This window comes from Antechinus flavipes, chromosome 3 (genome assembly GCF_016432865.1).
Source record: "Antechinus flavipes isolate AdamAnt ecotype Samford, QLD, Australia chromosome 3, AdamAnt_v2, whole genome shotgun sequence".
Lineage (NCBI taxonomy): Eukaryota > Metazoa > Chordata > Mammalia > Dasyuromorphia > Dasyuridae > Antechinus > Antechinus flavipes.
The window spans coordinates 518,458,286-518,472,978 of record NC_067400.1 but is presented as its reverse complement, the minus strand read 5'-3'; the positions used below and the strand labels follow the sequence as shown (position 1 = coordinate 518,472,978).

Genomic DNA, 14,693 nt, shown 5'->3' with positions numbered 1-14,693 from the left:
CCTATGGTGTTTAGTCTTTCTTTCAATGAATAGGAAGGAGGTATTATGGTCTAATAGGAGTGAAGGGACCTAGGAAAAAGAGTCCTCCAGGTCGGGCTGGATCCTGAGTTTTGGAGTACAGATAATGCACATTTTCTACAAGGTTTTAAGGATTATGAAATCCTGTAAGGTAAGTAGTACAAATAATACTTAGTTTTACAAATGAGGAAACTGAGAGTGCAGTAAAGTAATGCTCGTGATGACCTAACTTAGAAATGAGTCTAGGATCTAGCTTCTCTTAATTTCAAGCCCAGCACTTTTTTCTTACCAATAGATTGTTCAGGAACCTTTTTCTATTACCAAAAAAATTCTTTCTTAGATAATCAATGAATCAGTTAGGATTTATGATACATCTTCTGCATGCATGCCTTACCAGGTGCTCTGGGCCAGAGAGGAGGACTATGATCTATCCCTACCTGTTACAAGATGGGGAGAAGAGATTTTGCATGCATGAAGCTGAGCAACAGCTCATCCAAACTGAATTTCCTCCTCCATTTTTGTCTGCCTCCCCTATTTTGTCTGCCTCCCTGTTGCCTTGGTTTCCCAGATTCAGAGCTCTGTAATTTTTTGATCTGCCCCAGCCCTGCCTACTAGAATACATTTCTCCTCTACCCATCATCTCCATTGGTTTCTCATTGCCTGCAGATCAGTTCTGCACTCAGCCTGGCTGTCAGTGTTCTCCATAAGCAGATCTTCACTTTTCAGCCTCTCCTGTCACTATTGTCAGGCTATAGAGACACCCTCCTGTTGCCAATGAGGGTGTAATGTAGTGTGAGAGGCAGACAGTCCTCCCCCAGTTACAAGTGGTAGGGTGGTGAGATTGCCGCGGCATTGTGGGATGAAAGTTTAGGGCTGTCACCTGGCCCTGGCACGGCCCAGGAGAAGGATGGGGAGAAAGGGATGCATGGGACCAAGGCAGTGAGAGCGATTTGGAACCCCTGGGGCCAGATTGAGTTCAGGGGGATGTAGAACATTAAGTTTGGATTGTCCACCTCCTCTCTGGGCTTCCATTTCTTCTCTGTAATAGCGGAACCAAACCAGTTTATTAGTATTGCCCTTTCTAACACTCTTCTGGTAGCACAGACGGAGAGGGGAGGAAAAGGTCAGAGGTCACCTAGTCCAACCACCTCGTTTTACAGATGGGAAAATGAGGGCAAAAACGGTCAGTGACTTAGTTATTGTCATCCAACTTGATCCTCTGGCCTTAAACCCATTACCTTTTCCCTTCGGTCGCTAACATTCTGTGAGTGTGGTGAGATGGGGCTGGGGAGAATTGGTGGTCCCACCATGCTCCCAATGCTGTAGGCAGGCCGCTCCTTGGGAGGGACGGATGGGCAGGACTTAACTCCAGAGATGTTTGCCCCTCCAGGAATGACCCTCAGAAAGTGGGGGCTTGGGGAGCTCAAGTACAAAAGTGCTGCTGCTTCAGCACTTCCAGCACAGATCCACTCCACCTCCTGCAAGTGAGTGGTGACATCACACCCCAGCTGCCCGAACACGGAGGTGAGCAGCATCCCACTCGGGGAGCCAACCAAGATGGGCCAGAATCATAGCTGGTCTTCATAAAGTATTTTCCTCACAGCAACGCTGTGAAAATAGTTAAACATCCCAGTTTCCCTTTCACTAAAAAGGAAACTAATATCCAGGAGTTTTCAATGATTTGCTCTGTCCAAGTCACACTGTTAATGGCAGTCAAGATTCAAAAGTCTTTTGTTTTTACATCACCTTCAGTTTTCTTACATTCTTCCCCTCCCAAATGAATCATCTCTAATAAAGAATGAAAAAAAAAGAAAAAGTACTCCAGTAAAATAACAGAAAGACAGTATATGCAATATTCCTGTGCCCATACTTCCCCCATGCTTGTAAAAAGGGAGAGAAGTGTATTTCTTTCATTTCCCAGGGCCAAACTTGATCGTAATAGCACAATATTCTATTGTTCCTCTTCCCCTCTTTTCCTATTGGCTGTAGTTGTAGATGCCTCTTTTCTGGATTGTGCTATCAATTTATAACTTCCCATGCTCTCAATTCCATAGCCATTGTTGCTTACAGTACAGTAATATTCCACTATATTTTTGTGCCACTATTAGTTTATTTCCTGAGCAACAGGTAAATTTTCCTTTACTTTGCCATGACCAAAAAATGTTGCTATTCAGAATGTCCCTAAAGTCTTAGTGCAATTTAGAACTATTTGTTTCGTGGTATATGGAATTATTTTGCCTCTGAGGGAGAAAAGAGTAGAAGCATTTTGTAGAAGTGTATTTTTTCATTCCTGGGGCCAAACTTGATCATTGTAGCACAACATTCAATTGCTCCTCTCCCCTTTTCCTATTAGCTGTAGTTGTGACTCTTTCTCCCCTATCTCAAATGAGATATCTAAAATTTCTTAGCATAGTGTTGGGCACATAGTAGGTACATATTAATTGGTTGTCTCTCTTTCTCCTTCCCATCTCCATCTCCACATGTGCCTTTCAAGCAGACTGTCTTGATTAAATGAAAGAATCATAGAAAATCCAGTGTCATATTTATGATAGCTGTTCTAACTAGGAACTGGCTTGGCTGTCAGAACTGGAAGGAATAGTAAAGTCCATCTGGTCTGACCCCCTTATTTTATGGAGGAGGAAGCCAAGGCCCCTAAAATGAAAGGGACTTACCCAAAATCACTTAACTAGTTTATGGCAGATAATCCAAACCAAATCTCTCTGCCCTGTCCCAGATTCTGCAGAAATGATCTCTTTTCTATAGAGGTACCTGAATGAAGATATTTAGTAGTACAGTGATGTTTATAAAACACTTTCGTCACAACCTTCCCATGAAGAAGATAGGTCAAGCATGTCATTATACTGATTAAGAACAGGCTTAGAGAAGAAAGAAGCTAAAGATGGTCCCAAGCAGGTAAGTATCAGCCATAACTTTCAAACTCAGATCAACTGGTTCTGGAGATTCAAAAACACTCTGCTTGGGAAGGTTAGAGTTCTGCTGCGGATGGGAGCATGGATCCTGGGATCAAGTAAGCTTCTCAAGAAGCTTACAGGCACTGTGCTAAGCATTTATAAAAATACAAAGGGGAAGCAGTCCTTGTCCCTCGAGAGCTTACACTGAGGCAGTACACAGGGCAAACCCTTAGTGTTTATTAAGCCTCTGATACGTTCCAGGCACTGTGAAGCGGTGAGGATACTAAGAATGGGGGGAAAGGATGCTCTCAGGCTTCCCAGCTTATCCCCCTTTAAGCAAGAACAGAAGAAACACACTAGAATCTAAGGGGATTCTTGTATAGAGTGGAACTTTACTGAAACTTGAAAGAAGAGAAAATGAGGTTTTATTCCAGGAACGGAAGACAATTTAAGATGCTGAGAGGAGGTAGAGTGCTATGCATGAGGTGCTCAGCAAAGAAGGTACTGCTGGAGCAGAATCCTTACAGGAAGAATGGAGAGGAAGACTGGAAAAGTAAGAAAGCTAGGTTATACTGGGCTGGAAAGGGAGGGGATTTTATATTTGATCCTGGAGGCAATAGCGGTCCCCTGAAGTTTGAACAGGAGGTGACAGTAGGTCTGCTCTTTTGGAAATATCAATTTTGCACTTGAGAAAAGGATGGGGAGAGACCAAAGACAAGGAGACTGGCCATAAATTGTTGTGAAAGTTAATGTGAAGTCATTAGGGCCTATACCCGAGGGGTGAAAGTCTTGAAGAAGGAATACAGAGACACACCGATCTGAATGTCTGAAAATAAAAATGACAAGACTTGGCCACTGATTGGTATTGGAGGTGAGCAAGATGAGATAAAGACCTGTATGACTGGGAGGATCGTGGTACCTTCCACAGTAATGGGGAAGTGGGAAGAAGGGAGAGATTCTGGGGAAAAGAGTTCAATTTTAGATATGTTGAAATCAATGTAGCCAATTCAAGACATCCAGTGGTCATTTGAGGATATGAGACTGTAGACCAGGAGAGAGATTAGATTACTTCCATCTGAATAAGAGTTAAATCTCTGGTAATCGATGAGACAATTCCATGTGAAACTCATCTTGCATTAGTGGATATGACCTGGATATAGAGCTAACAGTGAAAGCTGAGAAAAGAGTGGTCAGGCAGTAGGAGAGAGATCCAGACCCACAGAAGTATCCCCAAAACCTAAAGAGTTTCAAGAAGAGAAGGGTGATGACATCAAAGGCTACCAGGAATTAAAGAAGCAATGAGGATTGAGAAAAAGTAATAAGATTTGGCAATCAAGAGATCATTGATGACTTTGAGGAAAGAATTGCCATTGAATGATGAAATGGGAAGCCATACTATAGAGTTAAGAAGGGAATAAGAAGAAAGACTGGAGGCCTTGATTATAGATGGCTGTTTCAAGGAGTTTAGCCAGAAAAAAAGAAATTTAGGATGATAGCTAGCAGGGATGGGATGAATTGAGGATTTTTTGAGGATGGAGATAAGGGTGTGTGTGTAGACAATGTGGAAGCAATCATTAGAGAATAAAAGTAATAGAGTGGGAATGACAGGGATGAACTGTTAGAGAAGATCTAATGGAATGGGGTTATTTATTGCAGGCAGATTTTTGGCAACTATAAAAATATAAACAGGTACATATAGATATATATAATGTAAAGTTAAGATAATCTTGGGAAAGATGGAACGTGGCTCTAGATCAGGAAATCCTTCATATAAAGTTATATTTGAGGTAAATCTTAAAGCAAAAAAAGGATTCCAAGAGGATCTCTCTTGGTGGGACGGATCCTATATGTGAAGCCAAAGTGAGGAGCGGGGAGAGCATCCTAAGCATAAGACACACAGCCAATGCAAACTTACACAGAAGTGTGGATAGAATAAATAGGAATAATAAGGCATAATAAGACTGCAAAGATAGGAAGGAGCCAGGAGATTTCAATGCCAAAACACAGGACTATACGTTTAATTCTAGAAGAATCAAGAGGCTCCTGGATCAGGTGGATGGGCTGGTTAGATGATTTTAGGAAAATCTCTTTGGTGGCTGTGTGGAGGAGAGTGGATTGGAAAGAACAGAACCTGAAGTGAAAGGTCAAGTAGGAGGCCATGGCAATAGTCTAGATGGGCAATGATGAGGACTGACTTTGGGGACAAGTGATCTGGAGAGGACACATGAGATGTGGTGTTTAGATAGAAAACTCAAGATTTGGCGCCTGATCGGCTGTATCAGCTAAGTAAGCATGAAGAGGCAGGGGTGACTGCAGGGGTCTGAACCCCAGAGACCGGGAGAATGAGATGCCTTCAGCAGCGGGAGGGAAGCTCAGAGGAGGGAGAGAGTCCAGCAGAAAGTTGTACTCTACTTTTGGGGACATGGAGTTCAAAATGGCGTAGGACAACTCATGCGAGATGTCTAATGGCCAGTTTGTGATGAGGGTCTGGGGATGATGGAGAGGTATTGCACTGGGGCCTAGCCTGAAGGGCAGAAGCCACACAAGGCAGGCCTAGGGAAAGGTTTTCAGAGACCAAGCCCTCGTTCAATTCATCACTTCCTGAATGAGTAATGGAGTCTGCAAACTGGAGGTTCTCCTAGGTAGGAGAGTTCCACCTGTTGCTGGAAAGAAGGTTTTATACACAAATCATAAGGGGAAAGGAAGAGGAAGGGTAGATAACAATATAATCATTCCCAGGGTTTGAGCAGTTTCCCATGGCAAGCCCACAAATGGAAGACAATACAATTCTTGGATTGTTTCAGATTTTAAGGGTCATGAATACCCCCTTTCCAAGGCACAGAACCAGAATTCTGTGACGGGAACAATATTCTGTAGTTCTCATTTCACTTCACTTATTGTACACACAGGTACAACATAGCACAAAAGTATAAACATTGTCAGAATAATAATTTTAAACTGCATTGTGAGCTTTTGACAAGTCAGAAAAGGCAGTTCTGAGAAATCAAACTTATTAGTATATTCATTATATATATATTGATGAGCATGAAAATCAAAATGATTTTTTCACAATAGGTTTGAAAGGAATCAGAATAAAGGTAGTAATTAAACCCACGAGAGCTCACCAAATAAGGGATATAAAAAGAGAAGGCCAGGAAGAACATAGCACAGTTATAGAGCATGATAAGAATGAGTGATCAGACTGGTAGGCAGAGAATCAAGAGCAGTGTTACCGAAACAGAGTAGAATATCCAGAAGAAAGTGAACAGCAATGTCAAATACTACACCCTGGTATAGAACAAAGTTTCTTAAATTGTGGGTTATGACTCTGTATGGGGTTGCAGAACTGAATGTGGAGGTCATGAAAAATTTGGCAGTAGTAAAAGGTATTTCATTTTCTGCCAAGATTTAATTCTCTATGTAAAAATAAACAAGCACATCTAATAAATTTTGTTTTGCATAACTTCACATGTGGTCTTTTAATTGTGGGTGGGGATAAGGGAGAGAACCTAGAACTCAAAAATCTTTAAAACAAATGTAAAACAACTGTTTGGAATATAACGGGGGAAAATATTAAATATTTTTGAAAGGGAAAAAATAAGATAAGTTTATTTATGATTTATGAGATTGTATTTCTTCCAGCTCCATTCAGCAATATAAGTAGAAAGGAGACAGATTATTGGAGTAAGCCAGGGGAAGAGATGAGAGGTGATAGTATTAGTTCTAGAGTAGAGGAAATGACTTGAGCCTTGATTCTAGAATCTTAGGGTTGAAAGGAATGCCAGAGGCCATCTAAGTCCCTGTACATCAGGAATTTTTAATCCTTTTTGGTCATAGATCCTTTTGGCAGTCAGTCTGATAAAAATTATGAATCCTATCTCAGAATTATGCCTTTAAATGTACAGGATAAAATGCATAAAATTACAAAGGAAGTCAGTTCATTGAAATACAAATATCAAAATATTTTTTAAAAGTTCATTAAGACATCCTGCCCATAAGTGGTATGTATGTCAGTTTATTAGACTCTTGGGAACCCAAAATTCTGTCTCTAAAAAAAACAGTAAAACATGATTCTTTCCAAAAAAGATCTAAGGAGCCTCATGGGCTTTAAAGACAGCCAGACCAACTTAATTAGGAGGTGTCAATCTTGAAAAGAGACTATTCAATAGAGCACTGTGATAAAAAAAAATTGCAGATAGCTGAGGAATAAATGAATTTTGAAAAAGTAGTATGGTATATAGATACTTTAAAAAAATATTGGTATCATTCACTTTGTTTCCAAATACATCCCTTTCCATTTCTCTGCCTATTAAATATCCCTTGGAACAAAGAAAAGGAAAGAGAAAAACTGCACCAGAACATCAACAGTGTCTGATATTATATGCAATATTCCATATCCATGTTGCCCCTCTTCTTCATACAGAAGAACTCTTCTCCTTTAGGTTTAATTTTGCTGAATCAAGTTCCTAAAGGAAATAGAAGGGGATAGATAAAGATCATATGTAGAGAAAACATCAGAATGTACCTGCGAATCTTTTTAGTATTGCATACTCATTCTTAATCCATAATCCCTTGCCTCCCTTGTCACTAGATCGAGATTACTTTTTGGGAACAGAAAATAGTGGGGACTTTCCACTCAAAATTTTTCTTTTGTAAAGAAAAACTAAACCTGAAGCAGAAGAGTTCTTCTGAGAGTATTTGTGCCTCAGAAATTGGAAAATGTTAAATTCTGTGTTTGATTGATTGTTGTGTTGATTCTCTAGACTCCAGAAAATGATGTTAAAAATGTTAATGATGCAAATTAAACTTAAAAATGTGTCAGTATCTTTTTGTCTCCCAGAGAACTAGTTGTTAAACATTTTACCAGGAATCCCCCTGGTTTAGGACACACCCAATCTCAAAACTCAAAACCCTGGTTAGGATTTTTTTGGTGGTTGTTGGGTTTTTGTTTTTTTGTTTTTTTTTAATGTTAACCATTAGCCAGCACTTCCAAGTGCATGCAAAAAAAAAAAAAAAAAAGTAAAAAAAAAAAAAAAACATCAAAACTCCTTTCCTTGACTCTGCTATCACTACTTCAAATTGCCAGACTATGCCTTTGCTGTCACTTTTTGAAAAATATTGTGATTTGTTGGGGAGGGGATGTTTTGGTTTTGGTTTTTTGGTTATTGTTTTTGAGGACAATATTTCCTAGAATAGAGATGAGAAACTAAACTTCCTTCCATTATATGAAGAATGGGGCACCATGGGTATGGAATTTTGCATATACTATGAGACATGGTTGATGTCCTGGTTGGGTTTTTTAATTTCCGTTTTTCTCTTTTTCTTTGTTCCAAGGGATATCTTAATAGGCAGGGAAATGAAAAGGGATGTATTTGGAAACAAAGTGAATGTAAAAGTGAATGATACCAATATTTTTAAAGTATCTATATACCATGCTACTTTTTCAAAATTCATTTATTCCTCAACTACCTATTCCCAATTTTCCCTACTCCCAATTTTCTTTTCCCAAGTTGATAGGTAGATTTTCATTCCTATTACTAATGATAGGTTTTTTTTTTTTTTGGTAACTAGTATTTTATTTTTTCCAATTACATGTAAAAAGAATTTTCAAACTTATTTTTCATAAGACTTCAAGTTCCAAATTTTTCCCTCGCCCTTTGCCCCTCTGCTCTTACCAAAATGACAAGTAATCTAATATAGGCTATACATGTGCAATCATATTAAACATATTTCCACCTTAGTCATAATAAGATACATAACAAAGAGAAAAAAAACAGAAAAGGAAAAACAAAGAAAAAGTGAAGATGATATACTTTGATCTGAATTCTAAATCCATAGTTCATTCTTTGGATGTGGAGAGCATCCATCATGAATCTTTTAGAATTTTCTTAGAATTGTATGAGAAGTGCTAAATCTATAATTAATCATGGTATAATGTAGCTGATACTGTGTATAATGATCTTCTAGTTCTCCTCACTTCACTCAGCGTCAGTGATAGGTCTTTAAATCAATCAAACTTTAAAAATATTATGTGCCAAACATTACCGAGGCCTGGAAATGAAAAAAAAAAAAAAAAAAAAAAGACAAACCATTTCCTGCCCTCAAGGAGCTTAAATTCCCTCAGGAGCTCACACTTTTTCCTTGGGTCCATCCAGCCCTCTTGGTTCCCTTTTGGTCATACTGATAAAGAAAGACTAGTCATCCTGTGTATCTGCTCCTTCGTACTTTTCCTAGAGCTAACTCCTTTGACTCCTGAACATAAGCTTTCCCAGCTTTGGCAGAAGGCAAGGTCTCCCCTGGTCATGGTTGCCAGTGCTTGAGTTGATTTGTGACCCATTTTGATGCTTAAGTTTGGGACATGTATAGGACTTCAGATAAGAAGCCATTCAAAGCTAAGACGCAGTGGTTCTCAAACTTTTGTTTTCAGTATCTTTATCCTATTAAAAAATTATTGAGGATCTCTCCAAAGAGTTTTTGTTTATCTGGATTATATTTATAGACATTTACCATATTGGAAATAAAAACTATTTTTGAATTTGTAGACCCTCTAAAAGGGTTTCAGAGATCCCCAGGATTCTCTAGACCATACTTTGAGAACTACTGTTAGCCTAAGAGTAATACATTTTTATTTGGCACATCTTAGGAGAGCTAACTGGGCCTGAAGTCAGATCAGTTCAGACCCTTGCTAGCTGTGTGTGACACTGGGCAAGTCACTTGACACTTTGCCTCAGTTTCCTTATCTGTAAAATGAAGTGGAAAAGGAAGCAAGCCCTTCCAGTCTCTTTGCCAAGAAAACCTCAAATGAGTCATGAAGATTTTAAGCATGACTGAGAGGGCACAATAACAAGAAGGAAAGGTTGTGTGGCTCGCCTGCAGCCTCACAGGGCTGGGACCACGGAGCAGGAGAGGGGTCCCCAAACCCCAGACCAGCAGCACTTCCACATCAGGCAGCAGCTGGCATCTCCAAGCTGGGATGGGAGGTACAGGGAAGGGACAGAGCTGGGCTGATCCATCACTAGGGCAACAAGGCCCTAAAGTTGTGGAGCTGTCCTTCAGCAGCTTTGAAAAGCAGAGCTTACTCAGTCCTTCTAGGTGTGACTCACCCTCTTTTCTTGTATCATTCCTTACCTTTCCTCCCTCCCCATTCTTGGGTCGATCACTCCATAATTGTGATTGTGGACAGACAGAGCTATATATTTCTCTGCATATGGAGTTCCTGGAGTCCCTCTGAGTCCCAGAGTAGCAGAGGGAGGGAGTGGGATTTGTTACAGTCAGATATTGATGAGAAAACTCTCTAGGGTTAAACCTACTTTACTTTCAATTCTTCCATCTTCTATCATACATTATAACATACAAAACGAGCTTTCTTACAGATCTTGTTGACTCCTTTGGGAGGTAGGCAAATTTTATTAGTCCCATTTTATAGACGGAGAAACAAAGAAACAGTAAGTTTAAATGATCTGCTTAAGATCAAAACAGAACAAACAGCTCCCAGGAGTCCCAAATCAGCCCTCTTCTGTGACATCTCCAAAGTTCTGACATTAGTCAGGGTCATGGACAGTCTCCCCCGCCCAGTGCCAGTACAGAGGATGGTCGGCGGTGGGTGGGGAGAAGCAGTTTTACTAGGAAAGGGGCAAGCTGCCTTTTGGAGAGACACAGGAACAGTCTGTTCTAAAGAACTGGGAGAGGACTTGAGAGGTGCCATTGGAAAAGACTCTTCAATGGCTGCGTAAGGGGCCAGTTAGAGTGCTGGGCTTGGAGTCAGAAAGACTGAGTTCAGACCTGGCCTCTGACCCACTAGCTGGGTGACTCTGGGCAAGTCACTCCACCCTACTTGCCAGTTTCCTCATCATCAGATGAGGTGGGAAGGAAATATCCACCCCTTCAATATCTTTTGAAACTCCAAATGGAGCTGGCTGTTGTCCTTTGCTCTTGAAAAGGAGCAAAACGACATCTTTATGTCACAGTGCATCTTTATCCTTATGTCACAGTGTGTGTGATGGTGGCTGATCAGACCGGCAGGAGCTCAGAATGCCCACAAGTTGGGCACACAGAGGGCAAATTTGGGGTGGATTTTCTATATTTGCACATTTCTTGTCCCTTTGGAGCTGTTTCAGTTCTGCTTTGCTCATAGAACACAGTGAGTGATAGGGAACCCCAAATGGGGGAGAAATAACAAAGCAATTTACAGCAGGATCTTTGAGGGGGTGGGATTTGAGGAATATTAGACCTTGCACAGAAAGGCCAATAGAGGATTGAGAAATGCCAGAATACTGATCTTTAAACTGCCACAGGGAGGAAGAGTGCCGTTCTCAGTGACCCCCATTCCTGTACCTTGGGACAAAGCTCTAATGGCCCTTGCCCTAGTTATACTCTGGCCTAATTGTGTGAATATGAGAGTGTACAATGGGTTGGTCTTCAGGGTAATACATGTAAGTGTCTTCATGAATGGGTAAATGTCCATTCAAGTGTACCTCCCCATGCCATAATCATCACCATCGTCAATAAGAGGAGGCATGAGTTGCTAGGAGTCAATTATACAAGCCCTGTCTGGGCCCTGTGGGAGTTTAAAGTCCAAGATAAATGGCTGGTATGAATGTATACAGAACACACAGACAACTGAATAATGTACTTTCCGCCATGTTTGGGAGGCACAGTACCTTGCTCAGGTGTATGTGGGGTGTTCCATATCTCTAATGTCACCGGTAGTAGGACATCGATACACAAGACAACAGGAAATGGATGTCTCTATCATGGAAATTTTCAAGGATAACATAATCCAAAAAAGGCAAGAGATGCTAGTTAGAAAAGGGATGTAGCTAGTCCCAAGGAAGGCAAGGACTGGCAATGGGAGGTTTTTTGTACTATCACAATCCCTCATGGACCAGTCTGACCGAGTCTGTTATTCCCGTAAGGTTGAAGAGTAGTACAATGGAAGGAAAGAAGTGATTCTGAAGGCAAAGGACCTGAATTACCCTCTGATGCTTACTACCTGGCTGATCTTGAGTAATTCACTTAAACTTCCCCAGCCTCAGTTGTTGAACTGTACAATGAGGGGAATTGGCTTGATGACGCCCCTGCTTTACATTATAAATCTGTGCTATTAAGCACAGCATTAAGCATCTAAGGTCACATTTGAACTCATATTAGGCACTCTATCCACTGGATCACCTAGTCACCCCTAAAGACATAGTCACTGCCCTTTAATTCTACTTCTCACTGTTGCCTTCATTAGTAAAAATCTGGGATGCTCTTTGTCCTCCTTTGAGGTTCCAATAAAGAACTTGAGGTAAATGTTCTCTAGGGGCTGTATATTTGCCTATAGGCTATCCAAGTTCCCCCAACTATTTGAGTATGATATAATAAAGGGGCATCTGATCTCTAAGACCAGTAAAAGATCAAATGTAACCCCCCCTGAAACTTTCTAGCAGGTATCTCCATTTTTCTGTACTAGATACTCGCCAGTCCAGCATACATTTTGGTAGCATCCTCTAAAAATGGTTTTAAATCTTTCCTCCCCAAGGAATCTGACTGTACTCAGAACCATTATGCACAATTCTTGATCCTAGAACCAGATAATTGTGGGAAAAGGACTCAGCTTAGGGTCAAGAAAGGAGGGGGAGGGGATGGCCCCATGAATTTTTCTGCACTATCTAAGGGTTAGCTTATATGAGCATGGTGTTGAGGGGATAGTTGTTGAAGAAGAAAGCATCACCCTCTAGACACAGAGAAGTTTCTATCTGGGAAAAAGAGTACTCTGAGACAAGCCCCCTTTGGGTTTGGGAAGGATATAGGGGAATAAGCAGGTCTCATAATGGTGCTGTTAACACCCCCTAAATAGCTTGCTCTGATGCAAAACCCTAGTGGCCCTTGGCTCGTATGGTATGGATCCTATTTTCCTGAAAATAGTCATAATATTTTGTTGTGGTTCACTTGAGACTATACTTACCTTGGAGCCTTCCCTACTGCATGGGCCCCTCTTTCTAGGAACATTTCATTGCTGACAGAGAAAGAAAGGGTCTTATACTTAAGCATTCTTGCCACAAACTCCATAGTTCAACTTTCAGTCTCTAGTAAGATTTTTCATTTATTTTTATTGTTTTTAGAGTGTTCTTTGCATTTATTGTTTTACAGCAGGGTGCCCAATAAAGATAGTTTTACAAAGTATATATAGTGTGTAATCCACCTGGGAGTTATGGTTTTTTAAATATGTAATTACAAATTTAAGGTCTTACAAAATATCATTTAAACTAGATATTTTAAATTTATCTTGCCTGCTATGATCTATACTGTTATTTCTCCCAAAATCAATAAAATCAATAGGCTGAATCATCATCAAGTTCCATTATGTGAATAATGATTCACAATAAACGAATCCCTTTTCCTAAGAGTTTTTCCTGATCTAAGAGTTTTTTCTGGCTCTTCTATCAGGCCTAGATGAAAAGACAACTATGAATAAAAAGAATTTATTGTAGGTCAGAGTCCAAAAAGGTAACAGTAGTTAAGTATTCTACATAATCTATAGTTGCTGTTTCCATTTTTAGTAAGGATGTACTTAGATTACTTTTTTCAGTTTGTTGTACAGGACAAATATGAAAGCTTTTGTCCATGAGAACATTGGACCAGGCACCCTTGAAGAAAGTTTTGCTACCCTCATCTTTAGCAATCTTCTTCCAGGAGTGAATTATCCTCATGTACACACTAACAGTTCTCTTGCATCCAGGTGGCATTATTATTTGCTGCCTTGCCACATCAAAAAGATAGGAGACAGCAATCATTGTTTGTGCAGTCACCCAACTGATAGATAACCTTATGAATGCTTTGGGGATCTGGGAGTCTGCCTTCTGCTGGGTCATAGATTCCAAAATAGGCTGCTCCATAGGTGATGATACCCTCCACTGAGACATGGAAACCTTGATACAAACCATTAAGTCCATCACCCTTGGTGATTTTCACCAGGTAGTCTCCCAAGCCTTTGAATTTTCTCTTAGTGCCAGATTTCCCAACTTCAGTTGCTAAGCAGGTTCTCACAAAATCCAAGAGACAGACAAAGCAGGGACAAGTTTCAGCTGTATCACTAGAGACAAGATTACCAGAAAAATACCTCCCAAATAGTGTGTATTTGTCCACTCTCCTCAAAATACTTGCTTATACTTGTCTTTAAAGGCAAAGGTAAGGGGCTGAGTGGGGAAAGATATGATTACATTTGCTATTACCCTGACACACTTGTTCCTTTGGAATTTGGACCATATTATTCATGATGGTTTTGTACTGCTTATCAGCAGTAATTGGCTTGCATGCTGTACTTAGCATCCTAGTTTGATTCTTTGGATGAGGACCACCCACCGAAGTCTTGGAGACAGTAGCAATGATACCACCAGCAAAGAAGAGGTTCTCTCATGGTTGCAGAGGGGCAGATGATGGACCTGGAGGCAGAGAGCCAATAGGAGTGGGCCAAAAAGTCAAAAAAACCATTGCTGCCTGCCCAGCCCACAGGAAAAAAAAATTATCTTTGTAACATAATGGAGGGTGTCAACGTGTTGTGGTTCCCAGGGGCCAGAATGCATGCATCCCTAGTACCTGCTCTCTCCAGTTTTCTCTAAGGAGTATTTTCATTCCTAGCAAAAAGGGGAAGAGGAACTTCCCCTTCCCCACCAACCAGGTTGGGGCCGAAGCCGACCCCTCTACATTCCTCTGGCAGAGGAGAACCAGTTTAGAATGACATCTCTTGGCCCCATTAAATAGCACTTGTCCAGGGGATGT

At 40.6% G+C, this 14,693-nt stretch overlaps 1 pseudogene; it reads right to left on the bottom strand.

Annotated features, from left to right (window-relative positions):
- Window positions 1–13,412: 13,412 nt before the first annotated feature.
- LOC127557365 (ADP/ATP translocase 2-like) lies at window positions 13,413–14,243 on the bottom strand (annotated as a pseudogene).
- Window positions 14,244–14,693: the final 450 nt, after the last annotated feature.